General features: G+C 46.5%; 1 protein-coding gene across 8 annotated transcripts in view; it reads right to left on the bottom strand.

Moving 5' to 3' along the window:
* The window catches only part of LOC122552150 (pre-B-cell leukemia transcription factor 1-like), a 621501-nt gene that overhangs the window by 441 nt on the left and 603875 nt on the right, over positions 1–17185 (bottom strand). The gene's annotated exons all lie outside the window — the stretch shown is intronic.

Raw genomic sequence — 17185 nt, 5'->3', positions numbered from 1 at the left:
GTGTTCAGTGGTTGGCAGCTAAGTAATCTCAAGCAATGCAGGAAAGGATTTCTTTCACAGGTCACTGTTAAACCCACCAGCTCCTAAGGTTTGAATGAGTCTGTCAGTCACAAAAGGTTTCCATATGAACTTCACCAAGATCTTGAATTGTTAATAAACTGTCACCTTATATTGCATCTGGGAGTTTTGAGCAATGGGTCTGTAAGTTGAATCAACAGAATATACAATAAATTCCTGTGAAGTCACTACAGAAAGAATTTGATCTTTGTGTCACTCAGTGTGATAAAGGATGAGTAACTCCATACTGTTCTATTGATGTGGTATTCTGAAATAATTCAAATGATTTGACATACATTTGTCTGCTCATGCTGAATGTTTTGTTCTGAACTCTAATAAATATGTTGCAAATAACTCAGATAAACCCAGGGCCAAGGGACAAAATACATTCAATGCCAGCAGACAAGGCATGGTCAGTGACAATGGACAAGGCAGGTTCAGTGATAATGGACAAGGCATATACGGTGCCCAAGGATAATGCTCTTTCTGTGTCAAGGAACAAGGGAGCACTTCCTTTCTGACGAAGAGCTTATGCTCAAAATGCTCCTTGGATGCTGCGTGACCGGCTGTGCTTATCCAGCACCACACTTTTTTGAATCTGATCGTCAGCATCTGCAGCCTTCACATTCTTGTAAGGGGACATTTAGTGTCAATGGACAAGACAAATTTAGTAAAAATGCACCTGTTTACTGCCAGAGCACAAGTCACATCGAGTGACAATGGACAAGATATGCTTAGTGACAATCAATATGGCGTATTTAGTAACAATGGACAAGGTTCACAGTGTCAAAGCACGATGGTTGCACAGTGACAATGGACAAGGTTTACACAGTGACAACAGATAAGTTTCGCACATTGAAAATGGACAAGATTCACACAGTAACAATGCACAAGGCTCGCACAGTGACAATGGCCAAGGTTTGCAAATGGATAATGGGCAAGGTTTGTACAGTGAGAATAGACAAGGCTAGCACAATGAAAACGGATAAGGTTCGCACAGTGACAATGGACAATGTTCACAAAGTGACAATGGACATGGGTCACATGGTGACAATGGACAAGGCTTGCACAGTGACAAAGGACAAGTTTTGCACAGTGACAACGGACAAGGATTGCACAGTGACAACGGACAAGGATTGCACAGTGACAATGAACAAGGTCCGCACAGTGACAATGGGCAAGGTTTGTACAGTGAGAACGGACAAGGTTTACACAGTTACAATGGACAAGGTTTGTAAAGTGAGAACAGACAAGGTTCGCAGAGTGACAATGGACAAGGCTTGCACAGTGACAACAGAAAAGGCTCGCACAGAGACAATGAACAATATTTGCACAGTGACAATGGGCAAGGTTTGCAAAGTGACAATGGACAAGGCTCGCAGAGTTACAACAGACAAGCTTCACAGAGTGACAATGTCCAAGATTCCCACAGTGACAATAAGGAAGGTTCGCACAGTGACAATGGACAAGGTTTGTACAGTGAGAACGGACAAGTTTCGCAAAGTGAAAATGGCTAAGGTTCACACAGTGACAAAGGACAAGGTTCGCAAAGTGACATTTGACAACGATCGCACATTGAGAACGGATGAAGTTTGCACAGTGACAATGAAGAAAGTTCACACAGTGACAATGAACAAAGTTCGCATAATGACAAGGGACAAGGTCCACAGAGTGACAATGGACAAGGTGCACACGGTGACAATGGACAAGGTTCCCACAGGGACAATGGACAAGGTTCGCACAGTGACAATGGACAAGGTTCGCACAATAAGACAAGGTTTACACAGTGACAACAGTAATTTCGCACATTGACCACAGACAAGGTTCACACAATGACAATGGAACAGGCTTGCACAGTGACAATGCACAAGGTTCGCATAGTTACAATGGACATGTTTTGCACATTGACCATGGACAAGGTTCACACACTAACAATGCGCAAGGCACGCACAGTGACAATGAACAAGTTTTGCACAGTGAGAACGGCCAAGGCTCGCAGTGACAATGGACAAGGTTTACAAAGTGACAACAGGCAAGTTTCGCACATTGACCACGGACAAGGTTCACACAGTAACAAAAGTCAAGGTTCGTACAGTGATAATGAACAAGGTTCGCACAGTAACAATGGACAAGGTTCGCACAGTGACAATGAATAAGGATCGCACAGTGACAATGGACCAGATTCGCACAGTAACAAGGGAAAAGGTTCACACAGTAATAATGTACAAGGATTGGAAAGTGACATTGGACAATGTTCGCACAGTGAGAACGGACAAAGTTCACACAGTGAGAACGGACAAAGTTCACACAGTGACAATGGACAAGGTTCACACAATAAGAACGGACAAGGTTCACACGGTGAGAATGGACAAGGCTCGCACAGTGGCAATGGACTAGATTCGCACAGTGACAACAGACAAGGTTCATACAGTGATCATCGACAAGGTTCGCGCAGTGAGAATGGACAAGGCTTGCACAGTGACAATGGACAAGGTTTACACAGTGACAACAGACAAGTTTAACAAGGTTCATACAGTGATCATGGACAAGGTTCACACAATGAGAACGGACAAGGCTCGCACAGTGACACTGGACAAGGTTAATATAGCAATAATGGAAATAGTTCACGCAGTAACTATGGACAAGGTTTGCACAATGAGAACGGACAAGGACCGCAATGAGCCAATGGACAAGATGCGAACAGTGACAATGAACAAGGATCGCACAGTGACAATTGACTTGGTACGCACATTGACAATGGAGCAGGTTCGCATGGTGACAATGGACAAGGTCCGAACAGTGACAAAAGAGAAGGTGTGAACAGTGACAATGGACAAGGTTCACATGGTGACAATGGACAAGGTGCGAACAGTTACAATGGACAAGGTTCGCAAATGGGCAATGTTTGAGCTGTGACAATGAACAAGGTTCATACAGTGACAATGGACAAGACTTGCACAGTCACAATGGAGAAGGTTCGCACAGTCACAATGGACAAGGTTCGCACAGTGACAACGCACAAAGTTCGCACAATGAAAATGGACAAGGTTCACACAGTGAGAATGGACAAGGTTCACACAGTGAGAATGGACAAGGTTCGCACAGTGACAATGGACAAGGTCCACACAGTGACAATGGACAAGGTTCACACAGTGAGAATGGACAAGGTTCGCACAGTGACAATGGACAAGGTCCACACAGTGAGAATGGACAAGGTTCACACAGTGACAATGGGCAATGTTTGAACAGTGGCAATTTACAAGGTTCGCACAGTGACAATGGGTAAGATGTGCACAGTGAGAACGGACAAGGTTTGCAGAGTGACAATGGACAAGGTTTACGAAGTTCTGGATCAATGGTGCTGGAAGTGCACAGCAGTTCAGGCAGCATCGAGGAGCTTCAGCAAAATCGACGTTTCGGGCAAAAGCCCTTCATCAGGAATAAAGGCAGTGAGGCTGAAGCGTGGAGAGATAAGCTAGAGGAGGGTGGGGGTGGGGAGAAAGTAGCATGGAGTACAATAGGTGAGTGGGGGAGGAGATGAAGGTGATAGGTCAGGGAGGAGAGGGTGGAGTGGATAGGTGGAAAAGGAGCTAGGCAGGTCGGACAAGTCCGGACAAGTCAAGGAGACAGTGTTGAGCTGGAGGTTAGAAACTAGGAAGAGGTGTGGGGAAGGGGAAATGAGGAAGCTGTTGAAGTGTTCCGAGGCGGAAGATGAGACGTTCTTCCTCCAGGCGTCTGGTGGTGAGGGAGCGACGGTGAAGGAGACCCAGGACCTCCATGTCCTCGGCAGAGTGGGAGGGGGAGTTGAAATGTTGGGCCACGGGGCGGTTTGGTTGATTGGTGCGGGTGTCCCAGAGATGTTCCCTAAAGCACTCTGCTAGGAGGCGCCCAGTCTCCCCAATGTAGAGGAGACCGCATCGGGAGCAACGGATACAATAAATGATATTAGTGGATGTACAGGTCAAATTTTGATGGATATGGAAGGCTCCTTTAGGGCCTTGGATAGAGGTGAGGGAGGAGGTGTGGGCACAGGTTTTACAGTTCCTGCAGTGGCAGGGGAAAGTGCCAGGATGTGAGGGTGAGTCGTAGGGGGGCGTGGACCTGACCAGGTAGTCACGGAGGGAACGGTCTTTGCGGAAGGCAGAAAGGGGTGGGGAGGGAAATATATCCCTGGTGGTGAGGTCTTTTTGGAGGTGGCGGAAATGTCGGCGGATGATTTGGTTTATGCGGAGGTTTGTAGGGTGGAAGGTGAGCACCAGGGGCGTTCTGTCCTTGTTACGGTTGGAGGGGTGGGGTCTGAGGGCGGAGGGATGTGGACGAGATGCGTTGGAGGGCATCTTTAACCATGTGGGAAGGGAAATTGCGGTCTCTAAAGAAGGAGGCCATCTGGTGTGTTCTGTGCTGGAACTGGTCCTCCTGGGAGCAGATACGGCGGAGGAAATGGGAATACGGGATGGCATTTTTGCAAGAGATAGGGTGGGAAGAGGTGTAATCCAGGTAGCTGTGGGAGTCGGTGGGTTTGTAAAAAATGTCAGTGTCAAGTCGGTCGTCACTAATGGAGATGGAGAGGTCCAGGAAGGGAAGGGAGGTGACAACAGGCAAGTTTCGCACATTGACCACGGACAAGGTTCACACAGTGACAATGGACAAGGTTCGCACAGTGATCATAGACAAGGTTCACACAGTGACAATGGACAAGGTTCACGCAGTGATCATAGACAAGGTTTGCACAGTAAGAATGGACAAGGCTCGCACAGAGACCATGGACAAGGTTCACACAGTGACAATGGGCAAGGTTCGCAAAGTGACAATGAACAAGGTTCGCTCAATGAGAATGGACAAGGTTCACACAGTAATAATGGACAAGGTTCACACAGTAATAATGGACAAGGATTGCAAAGTGACATTGGACAATGTTTGCATAGTGAGAACGGACAAAGTTCGCACAGTGACAATGAAGGAAGTTCAATGAACGTGACAATGAACAAGGTTCACACGTTGAGAATGGACAAGGTTTGCACAGTGACAATGCACAAGGTTTGCACAGTGACAATGGACAAGGTTTGCACAGTGACAATGGACAATGGTTCGCAGAGGTTCGCCTCACAGCGCTAGAGACCCGGGTTCAATTCCCGCCTCAGGCGACTGACTTTGTGGAGTTTGCACGTTCTCCCCGTGTCTGCGTGGGTTTCCTCCGGGTGCTCCGGTTTCCTCCCACAGTCCAAAGATGTGCAGGTCAGGTGAATTGGCCTTGCTAAATTGCCCGTAGTGTTAGGTAAGGGGTAAATGTAGGGGTATGGGTGGGTTGCGCTTCGGCGGGGCGGTGTGGACTTGTTGGGCCGAAGGGCCTGTTTCTACACTGTAAGTAATCTAATCTAATCTAATCTAACATAATCACAGTGATAATGGACCAGGTTCGCAAAGTGACATTGGACAATGTACGCAAAGTGAGAACGGACAAAGTTCGCACAGTTACAATGAACAAAGTTCACACAGTGAGAATGGACAAGGATCACACAGTGATAGTGGACAAAGTTCACACAGTGACAACGGACAAGGTTCACGCAGTGATCATAGACAAGATTCGCACAGTAAAAATGGACAAGGCTCGCACAGTGACAGTGGACAAGGTTCACACAGTGACAATGGACAAGGTTTACACAGTGACAATGGACAAGGTTTACACAGTGACAATGGACAAGGTTCGCACAGTGACAATGGACAAGGTTTACACAGTGACAATGGACAAGGTTTACACAGTGACAATGGACAAGGTTCGCACAGTGACAATGGACAAGGTTTACACAGTGACAATGGACAAGGTTTACACAGTGACAATGGACAAGGTTCAGACAGTGACAATGGACAAGGTTTACACAGTGACAATGGACAAGGTTCGCACAGTGACAATGAACAAGGTTTACACAGTGAGAATGGACAAGGTTTACACAGTGACAATGGACAAGGTTCGCACAGTGACAATGGACAAGGTTTACACAGTGACAATGGACAAGGTTTACACAGTGACAATGGACAAGGTTCGCACAGTGACAATGGACAAGGTTTACACAGTGACAATGGACAAGGTTTACACAGTGACAATGGACAAGGTTCAGACAGTGACAATGGACAAGGTTTACACAGTGACACGGACAAGGTTCACACAGTAACAATGACAAGTCTCGCACAGTGACAAAAGACAAGGCTTGCACAATGAAAATGGACAAGATTCCACACAGTGACAATGAACAAGGTTCGCACAATGACGATGGAAAAGGTTCACACAGTGACACTGGACAAGGTTCGTATAGTGATAATGGAAATGGTTCACACAGTGACTATGGACAAGGTCTGCACAATGAGAACGGACAAGGACCGCAGTGTGACAATGGACAAGTTGCGAACAGTGACAATGGACAAGGATCGCACAGTGACAATTGATTCGGTCCGCACATTGACAATGGACAAGGTTCGCACAGTGACAATGGACAAGGAGCGAACAGTGACAAAGGACAAGGTGCGAACAGTGAAAATAGACAAGGTGTACACAGTGACAATGGATAAGGTTTGCGCAGTCACAATGTACAAGTTTTGCACAATGAGAATGGACAAGGTTCGCACAGTGACAATGGAAAAGGTTCGGACAGTTACAATGGGCAATGTTCGAACTTTGACAATGAACAAGGTTCGCACAGTGACAATGGACAAGGCTCGCACAGTTACAATGGGCAAGGTTCACAAAGTGACAATGAACAAGGTTCGCAGAGTAACAACGGGCAAGGCTTGCAAAGTGACAATGAACAAGGCTCGCACGGTGACAATGGACAAGGTTCACACAGTGACAACAATAGTTTCGCACATTGACCACAGACAAGGTTCACACAATAACAATGGAACAGGCTTGCACAGTGACAATGCACAAGGTTTGCACAGTGACAATGGACAAGGTTTGCACAGTGACAATGGACAATGGTTCGCAGAGGTTCGCCTCACAGCGCTAGAGACCCGGGTTCAATTCCCGCCTCAGGCGACTGACTTTGTGGAGTTTGCACGTTCTCCCCGTGTCTGCGTGGGTTTCCTCCGGGTGCTCCGGTTTCCTCCCACAGTCCAAAGATGTGCAGGTCAGGTGAATTGGCCATGCTAAATTGCCCGTAGTGTTAGGTAAGGGGTAAATGTAGGGGTATGGGTGGGTTGCGCTTCGGCGGGGCGGTGTGGACTTGTTGGGCCGAAGGGCCTGTTTCTACACTGTAAGTAATCTAATCTAATCTAATCTAACATAATCACAGTGATAATGGACCAGGTTCGCAAAGTGACATTGGACAATGTACGCAAAGTGAGAACGGACAAAGTTCGCACAGTTACAATGAACAAAGTTCACACAGTGAGAATGGACAAGGATCACACAGTGATAGTGGACAAAGTTCACACAGTGACAACGGACAAGGTTCACGCAGTGATCATAGACAAGATTCGCACAGTAAAAATGGACAAGGCTCGCACAGTGACAGTGGACAAGGTTCACACAGTGACAATGGACAAGGTTTACACAGTGACAATGGACAAGGTTTACACAGTGACAATGGACAAGGTTCGCACAGTGACAATGGACAAGGTTTACACAGTGACAATGGACAAGGTTCGCACAGTGACAGTGGACAAGGTTTACACAGTGACAATGGACAAGGTTTACACAGTGACAATGGACAAGGTTCGCACAGTGACAATGAACAAGGTTTACACAGTGACAATGGACAAGGTTCAGACAGTGACAATGGACAAGGTTTACACAGTGACACGGACAAGGTTCACACAGTAACAATGACAAGTCTCGCACAGTGACAAAAGACAAGGCTTGCACAATGAAAATGGACAAGATTCCACACAGTGACAATGAACAAGGTTCGCACAATGACGATGGAAAAGGTTCACACAGTGACACTGGACAAGGTTCGTATAGTGATAATGGAAATGGTTCACACAGTGACTATGGACAAGGTCTGCACAATGAGAACGGACAAGGACCGCAGTGTGACAATGGACAAGTTGCGAACAGTGACAATGGACAAGGATCGCACAGTGACAATTGATTCGGTCCGCACATTGACAATGGACAAGGTTCGCACAGTGACAATGGACAAGGAGCGAACAGTGACAAAGGACAAGGTGCGAACAGTGAAAATAGACAAGGTGTACACAGTGACAATGGATAAGGTTTGCGCAGTCACAATGTACAAGTTTTGCACAATGAGAATGGACAAGGTTCGCACAGTGACAATGGAAAAGGTTCGGACAGTTACAATGGGCAATGTTCGAACTTTGACAATGAACAAGGTTCGCACAGTGACAATGGACAAGGCTCGCACAGTTACAATGGGCAAGGTTCACAAAGTGACAATGAACAAGGTTCGCAGAGTAACAACGGGCAAGGCTTGCAAAGTGACAATGAACAAGGCTCGCACGGTGACAATGGACAAGGTTCACACAGTGACAACAATAGTTTCGCACATTGACCACAGACAAGGTTCACACAATAACAATGGAACAGGCTTGCACAGTGACAATGCACAAGGTTTGCACAGTGACAATGGACAAGGTTCGCACAGTGACAATGGACCAGGTTCGCAAAGTGACATTGGAAAATGTACGCACAGTGAGAACGGACAAAGTTCGCACAGTGAGAATGGAAAAGGTTCGCACAGTGACAGTGGACAAGGTTCACACAGTGACAGTGGACAAGGTTCACACAGTGACAGTGGACAAGGTTCAGATAGTGACAATGGACAAGGTTCAGATAGTGACAATGGACAAGGTTTACACAGTGACAATAGACAAGGTTCAGACAGTGACAATGGACAAGGTTTACACAGTGACAACAGACAACTTTTGCACATTGACCACGGACAAGGTTCACACAGTAACAATGCACAAGGCTCACACATTGACAATAGACAAGGCTTGCACAATGAAAATGGACAAAATTTCACACAGTGACAATGGACAAGGTTCACACAGTGACACTGGACAAGGTTCGTATAGTGATAATGGAAATGGTTCACACAGTGACTATGGACAAGGTCTGCACAATGAGAATGGACAAGGACCGCAGTGTGACAATGGACAAGTTGCGAACAGTGACAATGGACAAGGATCGCACAGTGACAATTGATTCTGTCCACACACTGACAATGGATAAAGTTCGCACGGAGACAATGGACAAGGTGCAAACAGTGACAAAGGACAAGGTGTGAACAGTGACAATGGACAAGGCTCAAACAGTGACAATGGACAAGGATTGTACAGTGACAATTGATTCGGTCCGCACATTGACAATGGAGCAGGTTCGCACGGTGACAATGGACAAGGTGCGAACAGTGACAATGGACAAGGTTCGCACAGTGAAAATAGACAAGGTGCGAACAGTGACAATGGACAAGGTGCGCACAGTGACAATGGACAAGGTGCGCACAGTGACAATGGACACGATCCGCACAGTGACAATGGATAAGGTTTGCGCAGTCACAATGGACAAGTTTTGCACAATAAGAATGGACAAGGTTCGCACAGTGACAATGGAAAAGGCTCGCACAGTTACAATGGGCAATGTTCGAGCGGTGACAATGAACAAGGTTCGCACAATGACAAGGGGCAAGGTTCACACAGTGAGAATGGACAAGGTTCACACAGTGACAATGGACAAGGTGCGAACAGTGACAATGGACAAGGCTCAAACAGTGACAATGGACAAGGATTGTACAGTGACAATTGATTCGGTCCGCACATTGACAATGGAGCAGGTTCGCACGGTGACAAAGGACAAGGTGTGAACAGTGACAATGGACAAGGTTCGCACAGTGAAAATGGACAAGGTGCGAACAGTGACAATGGACAAGGTTCGCACAGTGAAAATAGACAAGGTGCGAACAGTGACAATGGACAAGGAGCGCACAGTGACAATGGACACGATCCGCACAGTGACAATGGATAAGGTTTGCGCAGTCACAATGGACAAGTTTTGCACAATAAGAATGGACAAGGTTCACACAGTGACAATGGAAAAGGCTCGCACAGTTACAATGGGCAATGTTCGAGCGGTGACAATGAACAAGGCTCACACAGTGACAATGGGCAATGTTCGAGCGGTGACAATGAACAAGGTTCGCACAATGACAATGGGCAAGGTTCACACAGTGAGAATGGACAAGGTTCACACAGTGACAATGGACAAGGTTCGCAAAGTGACAACGCACAAAGTGTGCACAATGAAAATGGACAAGGCTCGCACAGTGACAATGGACAAGGTTCACATGATGACAATGGTCGAAGCTTGCACAGTGACAAAGGACAATGTCACTGTTTGAACAACAAACAAGGTTCACACAGTGACAATGGACAAGGTCCACACAGTGAGAATGGACAAGGTCCACACAGTGAGAATGGACAAGGTTCGCACAGTGAGAATGGACAAGATTCGCACAGTGAGAATGGACAAGATTCGCACAGTGACAATGGACAAGGTTCGCACAGTGACAATGGACAAGGTCCACACAGTGAGAATGGACAAGGTTCGCACAGTGACAATGGACAAGGTTCGCACAGTGAAAATGGACAAGGTGCGAACAGTGACAATGGAAAAGGCTCGCACAGTTACAATGGGCAATGTTCGAGCGGTGACAATGAACAAGGTTCGCACAATGACAATGGGCAAGGTTCACACAGTGAGAATGGACAAGGTTCACACAGTGACAATGGAAAAGACTTGCACTGTCACAATGGAGAAGGTTTGCACAGTCACAATGGGGAAGATTCGCACAGTGACAATGGACATGGTTCGCAAAGTGACAACGCACAAAGTGCGCACAATGAAAATGGACAAGATTCGCACAGTGACAATGGACAAGGTTCACACAGTGAGAATGGACAAGGTCCACACAGTGAGAATGGACAAGATTCGCACAGTGACAATGGACAAGGTTCGCACAGTGACAATGGACAAGGTTCGCACAGTGACAATAGGCAATGTTCGAACTTTGACAATGGACAAGGTTCGCACAGTGACAATGGACAAGGTTCGCACAGTGACAATGGAAAAGGCTCGCACAGTGACAATAGGCAATGTTCGAACTTTGACAATGAACAAGGTTCGCACAGTGACAACGGGCAAGGTTCACTCATTGACAATGGACAAGGTTCACCCAGTGATCATAGACAAGGTTTGCACAGTAAGAATGGACAAGGTTCACACAGTGACAATGGACAAGGTTCACCCAGTGATCATAGACAAGGTTTGCACAGTAAGAATGGACAAGGCTCCCACAGTGACAATGGACAAGGTTTACCAAGTGAAAACAGGCAGGTTTCGCACAGAGACCATGGACAAGGTTCACACAGTAACAAAAGGCAAGGTTTGCAAAGTGACAATGAACAAGGATCGCACAGTGACAATGGACAAGGCTTGCACAGTGAGAATGGACACGGTTCACACAGTGACAAGAGACAAGTTTTGCACATTGACCATGGACAAGGTTCACACAGTAACAATGCACAGGGCTCGCACAGTGACAATGAACAAGTTTCACACAGTGAGAACGGACAAGATTCGCACAGTGACAATGGACAAGGTTAATAAAGTGATAATGGAAATGGTTCACGCAGTGACTATGGACAAGGTTTGCAAAATGAGAACGGACAAGGACCGCAGTGTGACAATGGACAAGGTGCAAACAGTGACAATGAACAAGGATCGCACAGTGACAATTGACTTGGTCCGCACATTGACAGTGGAGCAGGTTCGCACGGTGACAATGGACAAGGTGCGAACAGTTGCAAAGGAGAAGGTGTGAACAGTGACAATGGACAAGGTTCACATGGTGACAATGGACAAGGTTCGCACAGTGACAACAGTAGTTCCGCACATTGACCACAGACAAGGTTCACACAATGACAATGGACATGATTCGCAGAGTAACAACAGACAAGTTTTGCAAAGTGAAAATGGCTAAGGTTCACAAAGTGACAATGGACAGTGCCAATGAAGAAAGTTCACACAGTGACAATGAACAAGGTTCGCACAATGAGAACGGACAAGGTCCGCAGAGTGACAATGGACAAGGTGCAAACAGTGACAATGGACAAGGTTTACACAGGGACAATAGACAAGGTTCGCACAGTGACAATGGACGAGGTCTGCAGAGTGACAATGGACAAGGTGCGAACAGTGACAATGGACAAGGTTTACACAGTGACAATAGACAAGGTTCGCACAGTGACAATGGACAAAGTTCACACAGTGACAATGGACAAAGTTCACACAGTGACAATGGGTAAGGTGTGCACAGTGAGAACGGACAAGGTTTGCAGATTGACAATGGACAAGGTTTACAAAGTGACAACAGGCAAGTTTCGCACATTGACCACGGACAAGATTCACACAGTGACAAAAGGCAAGGTTCACAAACTGACAATGGACAAGGTTCGCACAGTGACATTGGACAATGCTTGCACAGTGAGAACGGATGAAATTCGCACACTGTCAATGAAGAAAGTTCACACAGTGACAATGAACAAGGTTCGCACAATGAGAACGGACAAGGTCCGCAGAGTGACAATGGACAAGGTGCGAACAGTGACAATGGACAAGGTGCATACGGTGACAATGGACAAGGTTCCCACAGGGACAATGGACAATGTTCGCACAGTGACAATGGGCAATGTTCGTACAGTGACAATGGACAAAGTTCACACAGTGACAATGGACAAGGCTCGCACAGTGACAATGGGCAATGTTCGTACAGTGACAATGAACGAGGTTTCCACAGTGACAATGGACAAGGTTTGCACAGTGAGAATGGACAAGGTTTGCACAGTCACAATGGGCAAGATTCACAAAGTGATAATGGACAAGGTTCACACAATGAAAACGGACAAGGTTCGCACAGTGACAATGGACAAGGTTCACATGATGACAAATGGTCGAAGCTTGCACAGTGACAAAGGACAATGTTCGAACAGTGACAATGAACAAGGTTCGCACAGTGACAATGGACAAGGTTCGCACAGTGACAATGGACACGGTTCACACAGTGAGAATGAACAAGGTTCGTGACAACAGGCAAGTTTCGCACATTGACCACGGACAAGGTTCACACAGTAACAAAAGGCAAGGTTCGCACAGTGACAATGGACAAGGTTTACAAAGTGACAACAGGCAGGTTTCGCACATTGACCACGGACAAGGTTCACACAGTAACAAAAGGCAAGGTTCGCACAGTGACAATGGACAAGGATTGCAAAGTGACATTGGACAATGTTCGCACAGTGAGAACGGACAAAGTTCGCACAGTGGCAATGAACAAGGTTCGCACAGTGACAATGGACAAGGTTCACACAGTGGAAATGGACTAGATTCGCACAGTGACAACAGACAAGGTTCATAGAGTGATCGTAGACAGGGTTCGCACAGTGAGAGTGGACAAGGCTCGCACAGTGACAATGGACAGGGTTTACATAGTGACAACAGACAAGTTTAACACCGAGACCATGGACAAGGTTCACACACTAACAATGCACAAGGCACACACAGTGACAATGAACAAGTTTCACACAGTGAGAACGGACAAGGCTCGCACATTGACCACGGACAAGGTTCACACAGCAACAAAAGTCAAGGTTCGCACAGTGATAATGAACAAGGTTCGCACAGTAACAATGGACAAAGCTCGCACAGTGACAATGAATAAAGATCGCACAGTAGCAATGGAGCAGATCCGCACAGTGACAAGGGAAAAGGTTCGCACAGTAATAATGGACAAAGATTGCAAAGTGACATTGGACACTGTTCGCACAGTGAGAACGGACAAAGTTCACACAGTGACAATGAACAAGGTTCACATGGTGAGAATGGACAAGGCTCGCACAGTGACAATGGACAAGGTTCACACAGTGAGAATGGACTAGATTCGCACAGTGACAACAGACAAGGTTCATACAGTGATCATAGACAAGGTTCGCACAGTGAGAATGGACAAGGGTTACACAGTGACAATGGACAAGGTTTAAACAGTGACAACAGACAAGGTTCATACAGTGATCATAGACAAGGTTCGCACAGAGAATGGACAAGGCTCGCACAGTGACAATGGACAAGGTTTACACAGTGACAACAGACAGGTTTAACACCGAGACCATGGACAAGGTTCACACACTAACAATGCACAAGGCACACACAGTGACAATGAACAAGTTTCGCACAGTGAGAACGGACAAGGCTCGCACATTGACCACGGACAAGGTTCACACAGCAACAAAAGTCAAGGTTCGCACAGTGATAATGAACAAGGTTCGCACAGTAACAATGGACAAAGCTCGCACAGTGACAATGAATAAAGATCGCACAGTAGCAATGGAGCAGATCTGCACAGTGACAAGGGAAAAGGTTCACACAGTAATAATGGACAAGGATTGCAAAGTGACATTGGACACTGTTCGCACAGTGAGAACGGACAAAGTTCACACAGTGACAATGAACAAGGTTCACATGGTGAGAATGGACAAGGCTCGCACAGTGACAATGGACAAGGTTCACACAGTGAGAATGGACTAGATTCGCACAGTGACAACAGACAAGGTTCATACAGTGATCATATAGACAAGGTTCGCACAGTGAGAATGGACAAGGTTTACACAGTGACAATGGACAAGGTTTACACAGTGACAACAGACAAGGTTCATACAGTGATCATAGACAAGGTTCGCACAGTGAGAATGGACAAGGCTCGCACAGTGACAATGGACAAGGTTTACACAGTGACAACAGACAAGTTTCGCACAGAGACCATGGACAAGGTTCACACACTAACAATGCGCAAGGCACGCACAGTGACAATGAACAAGTTTCGCACAGTGAGAACGGACAAGGCTCGCACAGTGACAATGGACAAGGTTCGAACAATGAGAATGGACAAGGTTCACACAGTAACAACGCGCAAGGCACGCACAGTGACAATGAACAAGACTCGCACAGTGACGATGGACAATGTTTGCACAATGAGAATGGACACGGTTCGCACAGTGACACTGGACATGGTCCGTATAGTGATAATGGAAATGGTTCACACAGTCGCAATGGACAAGTTTGCACAATGAGAACGGACAAAGACCGCAGTGTGACAATGGACAAGGTGCAAACAGTGACAATGGACAAGGATCGCACAGTGACAATTGATTCGGTCCGCACATTGACAATGGACAAGGTCCGCACATTGACAATGGAGCAGGTTCGCACGGTGACAATGAACAAGGTGCGCACAGTGACAATGGACACGATCCGCACAGTGACAATGGAAAAGGCTCGCACAGTTACAATGGGCAATGTTCAAACTGTGACAATGAACAAGGTTCGCAGAATGACAGTGGACAAGGTTTACACAGTGACAATGGACAAGGTTCAGACAGTGACAATGGACAAGGTTTACACAGTGACAATGGACAAGGTTTACACAGTGACAATGGACAAGGTTCAGACAGTGACAATGGACAAGATTTACACAGTGACAACAGACAACTTTCGCACATTGACCACGGACAAGGTTCACACAGTAACAATGCACAAGGCTCACACAGTGACAATAGACAAGGCTTGCACAATGAAAATGGGCACGATTTCACACAGTGACCCTGGACAAGGTTCGTATAGTGATAATGGAAATAGTTCACACAGTGACTATGGACAAGGACCGCAGTGTGACAATGGACTAGTTGAGAACAGTGACAATGGACAAGGATCGCACAGTGACAATTGATTCTGTCCTCACACTGAAAATGGATAACGTTCGCACGGTGACAATGGACAGGGTGCGAACAGTGACAATGGACAAGGTGGGAACAGTGACAATGGGCAAGGCTCAAACAGTGACTATGAACAAGGATCGCACAGTGACAATTGATTCGGTCCGCACATTGACAATGGAGCAGGTCCGCACATTGACAATGGATTCGGTCCGCACATTGACAATGGAGCAGGTCCGCATTGTGACAATGGACAAGGTGCGAACAGTGACAAAGGACAAGGTGCGAACAGTGACAATGGACAAGGTGCGAACAGTGACAATGGACAAGGTGCGAACAGTGAAAATGGACAAGGTGCGCACAGTGATAATGGACAAGGAGCGCACAGTGACCATGGACACGATCCGCACAGTGACAATGGATAAGGTTTGCGCAGTCACAATGGACAGGTTTTGCACAATGAGAATGGACCAGGTTCGCAAAGTGACAATGGAAATGGCTCGCACAGTTACAATAGGCAATGTTCGAGCTGTGATAATGAACAAGGTTCGCACAATGACAATGGGCAAGGTTCACACAGTGACAATGGACAAGGTTTGTACAGTGGGAACGGACAAAGTCCGCACAGTTACAATGAACAAAGTTCACACAGTGACAATGGACAAGGTTCAGACAGTGACAATGGACAAGGTTTACACAGTGACAACAGACAACTTTGCACATTGACCACGGACAAGGTTCACACAGTAACAATGCACAAGGCTCACACAGTGACAATAGACAAGGCTTGCACAATGAAAATGGACACGATTTCACTCAGTGACAATGGACAAGGTTCGCACAATGACACTGGACAAGGTTCGTATAGTGATAATGGAAATGGTTCACACAGTGACTATGGACAAGGTCTGCACAATGAGAACGGATAAGGACCGCAGTGTGACAAGGGACAAGTTGCGAACAGTGACAATGGACAAGGATCGCACAGTGACAATGGACAAGGTGCGAACAATGACAATGGACAAGGCTCAAACAGCGACAATGGACAAAGTTCACACAGTGAAATTAGACAAGGTTTGCACAGTGACAATGGACAAGGTTTACACAGTGACAATGGACAATGTTCACACAGGGACAATGGACATTGATCGCACAGTGACAATGGACAATGTTCACACAGTGACAATGGACAAGGTTTGCACAGTGGCAATGGACAAGGTTTACACAGTGACAATGGACAATGTTCACACAGGGACAATGGACATTGATCGCACAGTGACAATGGACAATGTTCACACAGGGACAATGGACAAGGTTCGCACAGTGACAATGGACAAGGCTCACA

The sequence above is a fragment of the Chiloscyllium plagiosum genome, unplaced genomic scaffold (genome assembly GCF_037043375.1).
Source record: "Chiloscyllium plagiosum isolate Xiang-an unplaced genomic scaffold, Cpla_swu_hap1 HiC_scaffold_45, whole genome shotgun sequence".
Lineage (NCBI taxonomy): Eukaryota > Metazoa > Chordata > Chondrichthyes > Orectolobiformes > Hemiscylliidae > Chiloscyllium > Chiloscyllium plagiosum.
The sequence above is the reverse complement of the archived record's forward strand: the minus strand, read 5'-3'. Positions and strand labels throughout refer to the sequence as shown.